The 19,249-nt window shown below is 28.9% G+C and overlaps 1 protein-coding gene across 1 annotated transcript in view; it reads left to right on the top strand.

Annotated features, from left to right (window-relative positions):
- Nucleotides 1-19,249, top strand: part of LOC113512625 (cadherin-related tumor suppressor) — a 135,873-nt gene that overhangs the window by 39,854 nt on the left and 76,770 nt on the right. The window lies entirely within an intron of this gene.

The raw sequence follows: 19,249 nt of genomic DNA on the forward strand, positions 1-19,249 counted from the left end.
CATTATAAAATATTTTTTCGTATAAATTTGTTGCTTAATTTTTAAATAAACTTTATTTTAATGTAAAATTTCGTTGTATTTTTATTATCTCCTTTATAAGAGTACAGTAAACAGTAAACAAAAATATAAAAATTCTATATTTAGTACATTTATTTACATAGTCTAATTTAAACGGGATCTATCTTCTTAATGATATCTAACGTTTTTTTTCGATATACACATGTTTTAAACGAGCGACTGTATACAATAAAAGGTCAATTTTGTAATTATAGCGAATCAGACGTGCGTACAGGCGTGCACGCGATCGATCGTTTTAACGACTAAGACAAAATATCCCGTATCGAATTCAATTATGTACCGATTCGAGCTTCCGATGACAAAATCAAAAATGCGTTTTAAGATTTTGTGAGCGCGTACTTACATAATTAGTGGTACGGAACCGGGGTAGTTAATGTGAGGGGCGGGTTGTCCTTGCAACGATAAATCATAAGTGCGCAGGAGTCGCTGGGCGGACGGTAGGCGGAGCGAGTGATTTTTAAACGGTTTTTTGAGATTCACAACGGCCAATGCAGGCGTATATTCGGCTATCCTTTTTGGGAGCCTTGATTCAGCGACAGTTTTTCGTTAATTAGGCAAACCATGATTACACTTAATTTTTGGGACGACAAAATTTTAAATATTGCGTATTTAAAAATTTAATTTACTATTAAAATTATTCAATTTGACTTTCGTAATTGCATACATCTCATACTGATTGGATCCTTCATATCACTTGTCTATAGCGGTCAAAATAATTATAAAGGGAGTAAGAAAATAAATTAATATCATTTTCAATACGTTGTCACCCTACAATCAGTAATTAATACTTGGAGGCAAGTCGCGCTCAGAGGTACGTTCTTGTATTTTGTGCTTGCATACTGGTTTTTGTGTCGCACAGTCTCTATTGTTCTCTGTTGGATCACAACATGTTGCCCTTAATTCGTTCTCACTGCCATGTGAGGCCTGCATACTGATCGATGTTAAGGATCATACCCATCAATACATCGTGTTCATAATACAATTTAATATTTTATATTGTTTATTAAATTATGGCTTAACTCAAAGAAAACACGTAGAATAATAGGTTATGATAAAAATGAAAAACCTCTTAGCATTAACAAGAACCTACATTAGGTTCTTGTTGGAAATGAAATAAACAGTGGTCATGTTCAGTGTAAATTTAAATCGATCCTGAATGTTATGTAGCACTTTATAATTTATAAAAAGTGGATACCTGCGACAAAGTTGTTTAATAATAAACTTGTTAAGATAGATCTTATCGTGATTGTACAAAATCAAGGGCTATATACTATCTACACTAGAAATCGTTTTACATTTTTGTGTAATATATATACTATGTAACATATTCGTAATATGTAAGCATTTTTAGTAAATATCTACTAGCTTTAAATTTTACTAAATTGCGTATTTTATTTCTTAAGAATACATCATACTTGTGAAAGTATCAGTGTTATTTATAACTTTAGTTCAATTAACAAATGTTATTACTGCAAAGTTTAAAAGATTTATAATATATACATAATTTTTTTACATATCATTATAAATTAAATATTTGAAAAGATACTCTCATAGTCACAATAAAACTAAAAACGATATGTTTACCTGAGAGTTATGCATATACGAGTACTATTATTACAGGTTTCATGAGTACATATATGAATAACATCTCGAACAGGAAAGTTGTAAAAAAGGAATCAAAACAAATATTCTTGAACGATATATATAAAATATCATATGATACGTAAAACGAGGTAAACATAAAATGCTTCATAACAACTAGTGATCACCTCGGGGGCGTTACTATCTACATATTTAAACGAGATACAATTCAAAAACCAGTTCCTTCTCACCACTCGATTCTAACAAGAATTTGGACTCACACAAAAATAAATACTGTCCACGAAACATGAGAAAGGTTAAGCGGCCATATTAATACATTTACTTAACTCAATTTTGATCTAAAAATATGGTCGTTAAGACATGTTTTTGGATAAACGACGCAACAGTAGTTATTACTATAAAATGCTGGAAATGAAAGCTATATAACAGTATTTATTATGACATTCGACAGTAAAGTACAAAATTGATTTTATCATGTTCACCAACATGCATAGTTAAAATTTCTCCAAAGCTCTGTTGCACCATGCCGTTGGAAGGTAATTACTTCCATGCTATTAATTAAACTTTAATTTAGGTAACTGTATTCGACCAAAGGCTATATAGAAGCGTCATGAAGTTATTGGTTAGTAAACTAGGTGTAGTTATTATAATTTGAAAACTGTAATATTTCAATTAGACAAGGTATCATAAAAGTACATAATAAAGTAGCACAAATGACAAAAAATCATCTATAATATTTTTATACAATAACAATTGTATTACTACTCTTAATTTGAAAACATGACAGGCTAATAATATAGGATTAAAAAATGTAAAATCTTAACGAAATTAGTATGAAATTACTACAGAAATGAGAAAAATAGTTTAGAATTTAAAAATTATAAGCTGAACATGCGAAAAAAATTATAGATAATTGAATCTCTTATTTTATCTACTGAAGCCAGATAAAATCTAATAAAATCAGCAGTTGAGATAGCAGTTGCAACAGATAATAGTACTGTCGGAAATGAGTGGCTGTATCTAGTGTCATTAAAGTTGACTGTGAAGTACTCTCCTCTTAGCTACTGATGTCTTCTGAGTCGTTGAAGATAGCCCGCAAAGCACACTGTATTTTTTTTTTTTAGTTTAGACAACAATGGAGATAAGTTCTCCCAAGCCTGTAAGTAAGTTCACCCTTTGATTCTATTGAAATTACGACTACAAAGAATTTTTATTTAATAAAATTTCCCTTATACGTATATATAAACTTCGTTAAAAAATTTACGTAAGTGTTAAAAATAATATTGTTATATCTTTATAGAAGATATGCTGCCTACTACCAGCCAGGGAACTTGGAGTGAAGTTATATATATATATATATATATATATATATATATATATATATATATATATATATATATATATATATATATATATATATATATATATATTATATATATATATATATTTCCTACTTGTATTCAATCTATTAATATTATAAATGTCTGATTTATGTGATAGTCATATGGATTATTATCATATTTGTGTTTTGTGTATTAATATGAGCGAGCGTTATCCTAATTCACGCGGACCAAGTTATAGGATACAACTATTATTACTATATAAGTGTTTTGTACATTAGGCACACTGAAGACAGCTTCTCTTAACGTATGCTATGCTCATGTTTACGACAACAACTAAACACGAGATAAGGATGCGCTTTATTCGTCCGATGTCCCCTTGAATAATCGCTCAGATACTAGCTATCTTACCTTGTGCGGTCGAGGCAATTTTTACGGCCTGACCAGCGCATTAGCTTGCACTTTATTGGTACCTCAATACAGACAATGCAATGAAATATGGCACTAAAATTCAAAATTCAAAAAAATTCAAAATTCAAAAATCATTTATTCATGTAGGACATTTTAGCCGCTTATGAACGTCAAATTTTTACATTATAATTTTATTTTTTTCCCTACCGTCCAGTTCGGTATATAGATCCAATTGAGAAGAACTGGCAAGAAACTCAATTGAATTACTTTTTTTTAAAGCCAGTTTATTTACAATGTATATTTATATAGGTGTCTATGTCTAACATTAAATGAAAATTCAGTGCATGAACAACTATTGCCATGCACACTCGTCATTCAAGTAATCGTTTAGTGAGTAATAGGCTTTGCTCAGTAAATATGATTTAACAGATGTTTTGAATTTATTTAAGGGTAATTCCAACATATCCTTTGGTATCTTATTGTAAATTTTTATACCTATTCCCATAAAAGACCTATTAACTTTTTCTAAACGATACTTGGGGACAGCAAGTTTGTCTTTAAATCTAATTATCTAGAATTTATTGTACAGATTATATGCAACTTGTGAACTGAGTGAAAAACTTTAGTAAAATTATCAAAATGTGTTACGGTTTTAATTATTTTTTAGCTGGTTCCAACGAGTAAAACTTAAATTGTACTGCAGTTTTTTTTCTATGCGCTATTGTAATATTTTTATTTGTTCTGTGCTCACTAGATGGATTGTCGATCCTTTTGTAATTTATAGGGTATACTCGCAGTTAGGGCTGTGCAGGGCATTGTTTTTCTGGAACGTCTTTTATGTTTTAAATTCAATAACCTGTATTTTAAAGTAAGTCTGTATGTAAGTGAAACTGTATGAAATTCGTATTATACATAAAAAGGTTCATTTTGATTTTACTTTTGATTTTATTTAGAGTCAAGACAAATTTTTTTGCACTTTGGCAATAAAAATTATTATAATCTATGCCTTGTTAAATATAAATTTTAACCTTTAGCTTTATAATAACTTTTGCTTTGATGTATTTATAATATTTCAGTATTAGAAATGCCTTTTGCTAAGGCTTATTTAATTACTTACTAATAAGTCGCAGATACACATAAATGTTCCACTGACTTAGATTTCTCGTCGCAAGCTCCGCAGGTTTTCAGATAGACTTGTAAAGAATGTGGTTCACTGAGAAATATTCTCGAGTTCCTACGTGAATTTTTATTGTACGGTTGTTTATCGTAAAATTATGTAAATGCGTCAAAACTATACACATTGCCAACAAAAAAAAAAAAATAATACTTCAAAAACCGTGCTTTAAAAATTTACATTGTAGATGCGGATATAGTTCTAAAACTTTCTAATGCTTTTAAAATTTTCAAAGTTTCTTCGATATTATATTTACGAGTATTATTCGCTATATAAGACATATTAAGCATCGGTTTAAACATTAAGGATAAAAATATAATTTTAAAGCATAAATATCAACAAAACAGTTGTTATACCATCATTGAAAAGAAATAAATTTTATAATATACTTACAGTATTGAGTAGTTGTATTGGTAGTATATTGTATTGATAAGACATGATTTTAATGTATTATTCTTTCTTCACTTTATATTCATATTGGTGCAGTCAATCATAATAAAATACAATATATAGTCTCAATAAATCATATAACTCAGTACAATGTTATAACTCAAACGTTATTTTATTCTTACATTTGCTGGAATACTAAAATGCGGGCTATTTTAGTGGATGGTGGACAATACCGCATAGGGACGGTGTGGTATGGCGCGGCTGTGCGGGCGCAGGCGACGGCGTACGCAGAAAAAAAGAGAAAAGCCACAATAGTCCTCGACAGCCCACACGCCAACCTATAGCCACTCAATCGTTCGTATTTCTCTAGTGCTGCACAAAAACGTGGAGGTGAAAGAAATAAAGACACGCCGCAATGTGTAAATTTTTATGGAATATAAATTTATATGGACATTAGAAGTTTATTAATGTTAATTTTGTTACATTTTTCAAGATGAAAAATGAAATACAATATAAAGTTATAAGTGTTTGTTACATTATTAGATAGGTATATCGATATAGCAAAGATTTATAGAATTTAATCTGAATTATTATTAGCTTGAAAGATAGAAGACAAAAGAAGAATGAGAGGACTGAGAAACTACATGGAAGGGATAAAGATAAGGTGTCAGCAAGAATATGGTCTAGGATAAAGCCAGTTTAATAAGAATGGCCGAATTAGTTGTCCCTACAAGGGAAATTTTTTAAATTAAAAGTAGAAGATCTAAGTTATCTTTGCGATTTTATACCAAAATAAAAATTCAGTAGTGATAAAATACTACAAACACCAAGTACAGTTATTATGTGAAAATAAGTGGTTAATCAGATAATATGAAATAAATTTGTGAGTTGTGTATATTAAGTATGCAGCAAGTAATAACTTGGCAACCACTGGCTAAACTCCTCTTATGGGGAAGACCTATATTCAGCAGTGGACAGTTAACGCCAAAAATAATAGAGTAATAACTTAGAAAAATGAATATGATAGAAATATAAAATAATAATAATAATTTTGTTATTAAGAAACTTTCGAAACGGGTATGTTTTAAACTTGCACCTACCACATTTTATTTATAGTATCAACTCTACTCATACGCTCTGTGTTCTATTTACCTTGAGCAATGACACAGCGCTAACTCAAGAGATACTTTGACGGTTCTAGCTAACGAGTAATGATTGGACTTAAGTATTTTCAAATGTTTTTACAATCTAATACTTTGTTGAATTATATAATTGCATTCACATATTATTGTATTAATAAATAGACAGTCTATATATGGAATAATATATTGTCCATAGTATTTTGATTTAATGCTCTGCCCGTAATATTTACCTGGGTTTATATTTTTACTCACATATCATACGTGTAATTAGGGAAAAGAAAAAAGAATGAAGCATATTGACATGAGAACAAATTGGAAACCACTTAAGAATACAGATTCCTATTTTAAATTAATTGAAGGTTTATATGAGTATAGAAGTCGATGAATGAATATAAATACAAAATACATTTTATTTACCATAGCTAACGCTAAGGGTATAAATTTTGTAATTTTGTAATAATACACTTTTACCCATTTACAATATATGGAAATAAATTGAATAATTAGATAAATAAAGTACCTACGTTACGTGTACTTATAAACTAAAAATGAAAAATATTTTATATTAATAATGCATTATTAGTAAAAACAACTTAAAATAAAATACCTTAAAATAACTATATGCAGACTGCTTTTTGTCCATAACTGCGTTTAATTTATTCAAAACAGTTTACTCGTGTATAAATTTTAACATTTATAATTTGGAACAGGAATGGTCGGGACACTCCCTCTCACATAGGTTGTAAGTAATATTTATCATTACCACATTCAATTCAAATAAGGTATTTAGAGGGTTAGACTATTGTGTTTCGACCGTACCTATATTGACAACTTATAATGGTTATTGGAAATTTAATACGTGTACTGCAATCTATTACTTAAAAAGGATGCGTCGATTACAACTCTTGACTGGTGACAAAACAAGAATCTGAAACAGTACAAGTTTTTATATGTACACAGTGTAGGAACAAGCCGGTTAAAGGTATTCTATTCTGCTGTCTGAACAATACATTGCCTACGCGACGTGCAACTCAATGCCTTTCAAGTCAGATTAAGTTAGGAAAGGCGCGTTATTAATAACAGCCAATAAGTTAACTGTGGCTTGAAATATCGAAGTTACTTTTGCTTAAGCGACACTCATATATTATCGGGTCTAAGAATGTATTTCCGGATTGAAGGGGTTTTTGTTATTGCTTCTTAGATGGGATTATTTTCGTAACTGTGTTTCATTTCATTCTCTGTAGTGTGATAACCCTCATGTGATACTCGTAGATTACACAAAAAAAAAAAGATTTTATTTCCTCAATTAGTAATGATATTATTAAATTCATAAAGAAACTTAGACAATTTATAAATAAGAAGAAAACTTCTGTACTACTTATCTCAGATTATTATAAAATTTTCAAAAAATCCTTTCTCAGTTGTCATTCTATAGAATATTCTTATATATTTTTATTACTACATTGATTAGTTTAGGCTGCGCGTTAATTACCAGTCAGTTATTTCTTGTATCCATCCATAAGGACCCTAAGCATTACGTAACTAAGGAGATTTCGTATAGGGTATTATTATTTTAAATTATTTTAAATGTTACTTCTTTTGTTGTGTACTTTTGCCTCCTCATTTTTATTTCGAGTTAAAATATTATTTATATTTACTTTATACTCGTATAAATACATAAAACTATTAGTGATATAATATATTCTTATTTTTACTATATAGTTAGCATTACTACATAATTATTTACAATTAATGAAATATTTGTAAAAGAAAAAAACCTTTTAAACAGGATCTTGTAGAAGACGTTATAAAGTACGCTATGTGTTCATGTAAATATTATTATTTAAAGATAGACCACGGCTGACAAACTGTGACATCATAGGTGTGACACGCGAGGCGCAATTTATTGCAAAAATGTGTCGTCGCACGTCGTTGTCAGAAAAGTGTCGACGACCTCTAAAATTAGTTGTAGACAGAATGAGAAAATATTCGTGGGTCGTTTCACTAAACTATTTAAATAGAAAACGATACTGCATTTAGTTAAATGTATATTTCTTCTGTCACCATTTTAAATCTTTTCTTAGAAATGATGTTGAACAATATAATTATTTGATTATTTATTTATTAGATATAAAAACTGATATGAACGAAAAAATAATAATTGAAGTTTGATGATAATTTTAACATTTGGTTATATTAACGTTTGGTGATAAAAATGTTTGGTCTTGAGGTTTTTACTGTGAAGTTAGTCTTTTTTTGGAATAATAATATTAAATACATAAATGTAAATATACCATGTTTGTGTGACATCTAATTAAGGTATAATTAATATTGCACAACTAACAAATATTATACTTTCAATAATTTTTATATAATAAATTAATATATAAAACTGATGAGTTCTTACTACACTTACTAATTAAGTCTTATTTGTGCAATTATAAAAAAAAAAAACCTTAAAATTAAGGAATTTAAATAATGATAATATTAGTACAGGTACATAATTTACAGTGAAACCATAGATATAATTAGGTAGTATAAAGTACTACCTATTGACTGTCTGGCAATGCAATTACAAAAATAAGACAAGGAAATAGTTATTCCTGTGTGCGTATTTTGTAAATGTGTATATATTAGAGATCTGAATTTATATGGAATTAAAGTTGCAAAATTAGCATAAATTTATGTATTTGTTATAATTTTAATGTCGAATCGTGGACGTTCAGAACTTTATTTGGATTATATATTTTTTATCAATTATTGTATAAAATATTTTTAATAATTCTATAATTTTGCGTTTAAAGATATTGCCAAAGCATAACTGCAGTTACCAACACATTTGTCAAGCATAGCAACTACTGGCAAAACTCCCCAATAAAAGGAGACCTATGTTTATCAGTGAACATTGAATGACTATTATAATGATAAGACGTTTAAAGGATTAAATGTTTACAGCGTAATTAAGTGAAAAATGTGCAATTTTGTAGTTTTTCCCCCTAATTTATGTTTTATACAGGAACAACAAATTCAAGTCCAACTAACTATAATCATTAAAAACTAATTATACTTAAAAATTTAAAAATAATAATAATTTATTTTGTCCATACTTCTGTCAAATCGCTTTAAGCTTATATTATGTAAATAAATCTCCTACTTTTCTCTCTTACTGTAACATATATGTTATTATATTTTTTCTCTTTTACTCTGCCCACCTGTATCTAGATTATCAATTAATCTAAGAGTGAAACATGCGCAAACGAGGTTTTTGCCAAAAAAGTCATCCTAATTTCGTTTGTAAAGTTGCATCCGGACAAATGTGTGGGAGAACGATGTGTGACAAGGGTCGTACCGCTGTGAATATTTTGTGAAACAACATTAAACATGTGATCAAATTATGTTTTAATGCGAGTAACATATTTACATGGCATGTTGAAGGCTCCGAGCTAAATTGCTTATATTTTAATAAATTAAATCAACGGAAAATCTTATATCTATGTAGTTTTATATACATTGTGGGAAATTATTTTATTGAACATTATTATTATATATTTAATATGATAAAATGTTTCTGTCGTCATGATAAGTCTTTTGTAACTTACTAACTAAATACTATATATTATATGTATATATTTTAATGTTAAAAAAGTTATTCCAAAATCCTAATTTTAAAAATGTTACACTAGGCAAACGACCTATTTATCAGAACAACAAAAGCAGTCTAGATAAATGTATTTATGGTCAACATATCGTCCGGAGGATGTTACCACTTTTATCTGCACTCCGCTCGGCTTAATGCCTTGTGCCGCTTCAGAAAAGCTTTTAAAAGGTTCGCTCATCCCTCGAGCGACGAAATCTCATATTGTGAAGGTTTGTAAAGTTGTTTTATTTTTATTAAAGTTAATATGAATTCCGAAGAATACTTTCAATACTTTCCAGGTTTCTATAAGTCTATTTAATCTTACATTATCTAATTTTATGTTATTACCCTAAATGTAACCAAAAAATGTATGATATACCAATCACTTATTCCTTGATTCCAATGACTAACATAAAATAGATGCAGAATTGACAAATCTTTTTTCGAAGATGATCTATATATATATATATATATATATATATATATATGTTTTTAACTTTATCTGCGCGGTCGTCATACAGTTGCGTATGCCCTTCTTTATAGGTAGTATGTGTGTACTAAATTTTATGAAGATTGATTGGGCTATTAATGCACCAAAAGATACAGTATACTCTGTTATGTCCATGGTACTGCTCATGTCTATAGGCGACGGTTACCACTTTCCATCAGGTGGGCCGTCAGCTTGTTTGCCATTCTAAGTATAAAAAAAAGAAGGAAATTAAATTTGCATTATAATATTTTTAATATTACTTGTGACTTATTTTTTTTATTTCATTTATTATATTCAACATTGACTTGGTCCATTTAATTAAGATATCTATGAGAAAGAAATGCTTTATAGTAGATATTTTGTAAATTAAAGATAATAATTCATAAAAAATGCCAGGACAGAAATTGTGTAACAAAGCATTAAAATAATACGTGATAACTACTTTTATTCATATTCGATTATTCTCGAATATGAAAATAAGTCTATTTAAAAACAGAATTTTACAATATAATTCAACATGTTGTGGTTACGACCATTTTAAATTAATGTAATTTATTTACTTACTCGTTACCATTATCTATACTAACAGAATTGATAAAATAACTGCATATTATATTGTTATCAGAACTTAATATGTATGCAAAATTTTAGCAAAATTAGTTAGAGAAACTGGTCATACTTCAGCTTGAAATGTTTGACCTAAAAAAATAAATAAAATATAAAAAATATTGAAAATAAAAAAAATCTTGCTAATATAACTCCTACGCGAATATAATCGCACGAGTGAGGTCTCGGTGCATTCACTAGTTTAATAACGGTATTGTTTTTATGTTATATATTTTCATCTATATAATAATATTATTACATAGATGAAACTATATAAATATATAATAATAATAAAAATATTATGAAATAGTCAAGTTATTGTTGAACTTTATTGCACTGTGAAAATATAAGTAAATGTATATAATTCTTTGCATTATATTTTTCTAACGTTAAACGTTGTTAACTAAAAGGTGTCTTGTTTCTCTTGCACAGTTTACGACCAGCTTAATCCGCCATTGCGGTTGAAGTAAGGATTCGTTTAAACGGCTTTGTCGGTTGTTTAACAGAAACGGTTCTCATGTCTAAACTTGAACACTGTAACAACACTTCGTTTTTTTTAGTACGAGCATAGATTTATAATGGCACAATACCCTAAGCAGTATTATACTTTACAGTGTAATTTATAATTTTTTATTTTATTACGAGGAAAAACATAAAACTGAAAATTATTCTTAGTAACTACTTATTTATATTAGTGTGAGTATTGCGGCTGAGCATCTTCTGCTAGATTAGCAAAAAATTTTATTTTTTTGCCTTGCCACCTTCGACTGGATATATATTCGTGATCGACCGTTGGCTACTCCTACTCTATATAATAGTACCAAACATCCATAATAATATCTAGCAAATTTTTGATAATTAAATTGATAGGTATCATTTGTTATATATGACCTAAGATATAATTTATACTATTGCACTGAAGTACTAGGGTTGGCGCCGGCTCATGATTTGAATGGCGGTATATGATTGGCGGGCGCCGGGTGCGCAGGCGCACGCGAATTTAGGTCACCAGTACTGTGTGGGTTGAATTTAGTAATGGCTTATAGCTATGTAAGGTTATAATAAAAATATTGTAAACCTATATACCAATTGATAATTATAAAAAGTGTTAGATTACCATTTCCGCGGACATTAGTAAAGATATAATACAAGTTTTATTACTGCTATAGCTATTCAGAATTTGTGAAAGTGTTCAATAACTTAAACTTTAACATATGTCACAACTGTTTTTTTGTATACCAATTATCAATATAGTGATATTGTAACTGAATATTAGAAAACAAGGAGTTTGGATTTATATAATTTTTGTGTAATGTATGTTTGCCACCATTGCCCTCAAACGCATTCTACATTTGCCTAATGGTTAGCTGAAAGATACGGTATTAAATTTGTTACACCATATCTACAAATATTACTGTGCAACAAAGAGTAAATAAATAAACCTTTTCTAAAAAACATATGTTTAAAAAAACATTGCTTATAAAAAATAAAAATACATATGTTTACAAAAAAACATTGCAATAATTTCATAACTGAGAATAAACTATCTATATAAAAAATGGTAACAAAATTAAGATCGATTAATGATCAGGTTAATGATTCTATAACTTTCTACAACCAGAAATATGAGGAAATTAAAGCGACACTAGAACAAAAAACAATGATCTTCAAAACGATAATTTTAAACTGCAATCAGCAATGTTAGACTTATCCACGCGCCTAAACCAAGTTGAGCAAAGTATGAGAGAGTCTAACATAGAAATAAATGGAATACCTGAACGAAAAACAGAAAATTTGCCCCAAATACTGGAAAAATTGGTTAAAGTCGTTGGTGCTCCCATTAATGTTGATGACATACAACGCGTAATTCAGACCCCGAACTATAATGCTAAATTACGTTCGTCCCGGCAACGTGACGAAGTTTTGGCTGCAGTCGTTCAATATAATAAGAAAAATTCAAAGGATAAATTAAATTCTTTCCATGTAGGTTTTGAGGATGCACGAGTTCCGATATATGTGAGTGAACATTTGTCACCCGAAAATAAATCGCTTCATGCTGCAGCGCGTATTAAAGCGAAGGAGATGAAATAAATAAAACGTGAATTTAAATCAAATTCGAAATGGCCGTATCTTTACACGCAAAGATAAAAATTCAGCGAATTTATACTCATTCGCAACAAAGATAGCCTAAAATTTATAAAATAATTATGTATCCACCTGAGTACAGCAAAAGTTTTGGAAATACGGCTTAAAATTCGATATTTATTACCAAAATGTAGGTGGAATAAGAACGAAGACTGAGACACTTAAAAATATTATAAATAATTACAAAATCATTACAGAAATTTAGTAAAAGATAATGAGTACTGGCAATAAACTATTAATGGTCGTAATGTATTATATTTATCTAGTAAAACAACAACTATTCTTAGATAATGTAGATATAATGAATATACTGATAATGTTATAATATTGGGTGACTTTAATCTAAATTTTATAAAATGGACATTAAATGATAATAATACATATACAACTCCTAAAAATTTTGAAAGAACTCTAGGCTTTTCGCTGATTGATTTTAAAAAGTTTAATCATAATGAAAACAAAATGCAACACAGAAAACAAACGTATAAGCTAGATCAAATTTATTAACTCTTCCTATTGATTATAGTGAAAACTCAAGTAGTCTGCATCCAAATGTGCGTACTGATCACAATTACTATAAAGCAAACTATACCTCTATTATATCAGAGCTTGATAACATTCAATGGCAAGAGATTTTAGATGACTGTACAATGTTGACCAAATGGTTTACATTATAGAGAGATTTTTATTTAGTAATTTTAAAGATGGTTTAATAAGACTAATTATTTTATCAGTCATAATTGTATTTCATTGATTTTCTAAAATCAATATAAATTTGTATATCATAATAAAAAGAACAATTTAAAAAATTAATTCTAAATATGTTCCTATTACAAATAATCATATATTTAAAATAAAAGTTAACGAGTCTGAGGTCTCTATGGCAATAAAACGTCTAAATATAGTAAAAGATGTAAGTTTTAAAACAAAAAGAGACATTCAGAATTGATAACAACCTAAAATCGTAAACGTCGTTTCGCAAGACCGACATTTAACTAAAATTGTGGACATAGATATATAAAAACAATTTTAATTGAAAGATTTGAAGTGTTTTTACTTTAATGAGTAAGTAATATTTAACTATTTCATTTTATCGCAAAGAATAAATTTTTTATATTATTTTTTTAGAAAATACCTCATTTATTAAATTATGAATACTAGCGAACTTAAGCATTGAATATAAGTTTTTGAGTAGAACTGCTTTAAAATGAATTATAACCCTCTCATAATTCCAAGGCTATGAGTATTTCCGAATATCGTAAATTAGATTTATAGGGTGAATGGCTGATTCATTTCATCTAGAGACCATAAAATCTAACTTAAAAAGGAGATTTCTGGAAGTGCAAGGAATTGAAATAATCATAGGAGGTCTGAGCACAATAGGGCTGACTCGTCTCAACTCGAAGGGCACTCTAATTGTCATAATATATATTTTTTTAATATTTTTTTAATTTAATTTACTCATAATCTTATTTTCGTTATTTACTTAAATTTCTTACACTGTATAATTAAATATGCTCGTAAATACGACGTCCCTTATTATTAGCAACCATTGTTCGGAATTGCGCTGGTACAGTCAGAAACGAAGGTGGACATAAGATGCTCGAGGCTTGATGAGTGCTATTGGAAGCTTAAGTAGATAAGGCACTATTTTGTTTACATTCCAATTAAAATTTATTTAAACTATTATTCAATCACGAAACCGAAATAAATGAAATATTTTTTTACATTCCTTATCAGCTTTACAAAAGTATATCATGTTAAATGCCATTGTAAATGTTGTAATTAATTTATGATTGGAAAAGTTTTGTTTAATTATTTATTTTATTAATTATAAGCTTTACAAAAGTATATAATGTTGTAATTAATTTATGTGAAAAGTTTTATTTAATTATTAATTATAATAATAATGTTTGTTTTTGTACGCTGACTGTACTGCTAGCTTGACGTCGGATATCCGACACTCGTAGCTTTAATATGCAGCCCTGATTGGTCTTACTATTGCACAATTCAATCCTAAATAAACGCAATCCCGCCATAATTAGCAATGGCATTGATGAATTCATGATCCGCCATTTTGAATTCTGCGTACAGCTTAATTAAAAAATGTGTTTATGAGAATTCTATTCGATTGGCGTTTTAAAAATCGAACATTCGGTTGTTGGCTACAGAGGTATTTTATCTCAGGTAAAGGCAAGCTGGCAGGACGCCGAAATTCGAATCATTCATCTTTTAATCTGACATGTTCTATTGTAGTCAGACGGCGGTATGGGTATGGTGGGAGGCCGAGTTTTGTATCTGTGACTATTTATTATGTAAGTGTACAGGTACCTATCTATAGTCGTACGTTCTTGTTCAAGGTTACGTACCCAGAAAACTCACATATAAAATTGATTTATCGATATCCATATAACCAGGCAAACAGATATCGTTAAGATATTTTTTTTAATGCAATATTAGTGGATATTAGTAGTATAGATCTTATAATGGCAATCTTTGATATGTATATTCAAATATAAAAAATAAAAGTAAAATTAATTAGATGTAATAGATAAAAATTATTCAGTATAGAAACAAATTTTATAATATTAGATATATAATTTTTTTATGATGTTAATAATATTGGCCGTGTGATCCCAGCATAAAATAGGCTATCCATTCCTTTTCACTATATTTTCATTCCAGTGGAATTGTTTTCCATTATATAAACTGAGGACGATGGTGAGTAGAGAACATTATTTCTGTAATTTATATAAATTTTAACTTAATTTATGTTAACTACTTGAATGTTCCATCTTATTTTTTTAATACTAGATAAAACAATAAAAATTGTGTGGTTCTTGGCACTTATATAACAAACACACTATAATTATGTAACAAATATGCCTCATTAGGTTCTTATTCATTACTAAATTAAACCAATAACATTTGCTTTGTTAGGTGCATTAGGTTAAATGATATTCATATGAATTGTGAGTTGAACTGGTTTTCTAGCTCCTTAGTTTCCATTGTGATAAGTACAATCATGCAGTAAAGACTATTTTATAACGGTTATTGTTAACTTGCTTAAATGGAATAATTTTATTATGAGATTAAATTAAGAAAGATTGATATTACTGCAAAAATAATTGTAATGCATAGAACCCAATTATTTTTATAATATAAAGTTAAATGGGTTTAATAGTCTATTAATGTTTTAGACGTATTAGGTATAATTTCGACAAGATTCTTTTACTAAAATTATAATAATTCTATAATTAAAAAATATAACATACCTTAAGACATTTCCGAGGTCATTAGATAAACAGTGACAATGTGCTTCTTTTTTATAAACGACAATATCTTTGTAGGTTTATAATAGCTTTTAGACTTATATTTTAGGAGTTAGTAACAGAAAATTGACAATGAAGCATTATTTTCTTTATTATTTTTAACAGTTATCTATGAGGTTTTTTCTTCGAAGATTCTTCCAGTTGCTATGAACCGTAATGCTATATTATATAAATAAATGGATAGAATCCCTTAACATTTATTAGTAGTAGTTGGGATAATATAATGGTACTACCATTATATTAGCCCAAGTAGTTGGGAGTAATAATTGGGATAAGGAAAGGAAGATGATGATGATTAGTAAATAGTAGTGGTAGAGTAGTATTATCACCATCCAGTGCCTGAATAAGAAAATATAACCACTTTTTTCATCCCAAGAATCCCAAGAACTTCCAAGGCATAATGCACTAATACAAGAAAAGAAATACTTTAAATATCCCTATATCAAACCACCTAACTAAGTAATGGCATATAAAAAGTAACTTATGCTAAGTGGTGTGATATTGATTAGTTATTATGGATTAACCAGATAGAGAAAATCTGTTATTTATTTATTTTAAATTTATCACCATGAATTTTAGTATTTACTTAGTAGTATTACGTGAATTTCTGTAACATGATATTTTTCAGTACCTTTGGTATTTTTTAGTTTAGCTTACGTTTATCAATACTAACTATAGACTGTAACTAAAAACTGAGTGAACAAAAAGTGAACAATTGAACATACTGGATCAAATAGTTCAGATGTATTCTGTTTTATTAAGTAGTTAGTAGGTTATTTATATAATCATATTGTATTATTACATGTACATACATTGGATGCCATACTGTATTACATTTATTATGTTTCGAACGCGACTGTCCTCAAAAAGCATGTCGTCAGAGATAGGCATCTTAAGTAAACTGGTGTAGCGACGACTAATGTGCGCTGTTGATGCATGTTGTCAGATAAAATATGTTGTGTAAGTGACAAGTGGGAGCGACTACTTAAATGAGACGTTCCAATTATTCTTGTTAAAATATTACACCGAAGGATGAAACAAACTGATGATGACGAAGTTTTCCAACATCATTGATATGCGAGATATTTTTTTATACAACTTAGAATGGCAAACAAGCTGACGGCCCACCTGATAGAAAGTGGTAACCGTCGCCTATAGACATGAGCAGTACCATAGACTTAACAGAGTATACTGTTTCGCCCATGATACCCCCCATGCGTTGCCATTTCTGAGGACTCAGGTGTTATTCCTCTGTACCCTGTAAATTCACGCCATATCCCACCCTTCAAACCGAAACACAGCCATGCAAACACAACTGCTTCACGGTAGAAACACAAATGGGACAAAGGTACCCAAGCAATCGACTTTTGTACAAAGTCTCCCTCTGGTAAAGTAAAGGTAAAGTTAAGGTTTCTAAACATAACCTATGTCTATTGCTATCATAATTTTGGGCAAATTAGTAGTTAAAGATAAATAAGCCGTTTCAGAAAGTTGTAAAAAGTAACAGTAAACTACTACGTAAGGAAAACTACATTCTGAAAAATTAACCTATTAGACGAAAATTTTATTGTGTCAATAAGAAATAGAACGTGCAAAATGGCTATGGTTGCGATTGCGTTGCGTATATCGATTGCTTATTTTTTATATGGCAGTTGATTTTTTTTGTTACAGCACAATATTCTTTGACAACTGTATTTATGTTGTTGCTAATTCTAATTCGGTTTATAATTTATTTCTTGCTTTTGAAATTTTGATTAAGTCCGTAACTTTGTAAAAAAATCAAATAAGTGTTATAATATTATTTTCCACTAAGCATTATTATAATACTGGCTAAACGCTCATTGAACAGTTTTATATTTGTAGCTTATTACAACGTGCATATGTATAAATAATGACAGACTTCCATTTTCTTAAATGTAATAGGGATCGTGACATCTAATATGTATGTATTATTTTATGGTTGCTATCAAATATTACTGTTGCGCAATCCTATTTTACGTTTCTTTGACAATGAATCGGTAAGTTATTGCTTACATGCTCATATAATTGAAAATAATTAACTAATGTTAAGGAATTAATTTAATAACCTTATAGTCGATTTTAAGTAACTAAATACTTTGCTGTCTTAACCATAAAACACTTCAAAGTAAATACTAAAATTTCACTGTTAATCACATATATTATTAACATTACGTAGATGAGATATATTTTGTAGTGACTAAATTATATTATGAAGACTATATTTAACTTTTCACTCCTTATATACTGAGCTATGAGAAAAATGCTATGCAAAAGTTCAGATAAAAGTAAATATAGAGAGCTATTGCGGAATATGGTTCACTTCCTAGTATTTATGTTATTTATTAAATAAATATTTGTTTTAAAACGTTGAATTGGCTTAATTATATTTAGAAAATAAAATTTACAATACAATAATAAAAAGGTTTAATAGCAAGGAAAATAAAATATATGTCTATTAGTATGACTATTATAAAACATAAACGAAAAAGACATTCTTCAACAGAGCTGTGCGGTGCGAAAATATGCAGGATATAGATACAAGTACATAATAAATATTTACGAATTTTTACAAATTATCCACTTACTGATTATCCTTGTGATCCCGGCATAGAATAGGTTACCCCTTCCTTTCTCGTGGGTGTCGTAAGAGGCGACTAAGGGAGAGCGAGGGATGAACAGCAGCGTCCCTCTAAAAACATCTCCAAAGCCTAACTGTACTTGCCAATCCACCTGCCAAGCACGGCAACTACTGGCAAAACTCTCCAAGGGGGAGGCTTATTTTCAGCAGTGGACAGTTAAAGGACGATATAATGATTTACTTACTAAATAATATATAAAATTTTACTATATTTTAAAGTATATACAAAATGTTACTACATTA

The sequence above is a fragment of the Galleria mellonella genome, unplaced genomic scaffold (genome assembly GCF_026898425.1).
Source record: "Galleria mellonella isolate WM207_F2 unplaced genomic scaffold, CSIRO_AGI_GalMel_v1 utg64, whole genome shotgun sequence".
Lineage (NCBI taxonomy): Eukaryota > Metazoa > Arthropoda > Insecta > Lepidoptera > Pyralidae > Galleria > Galleria mellonella.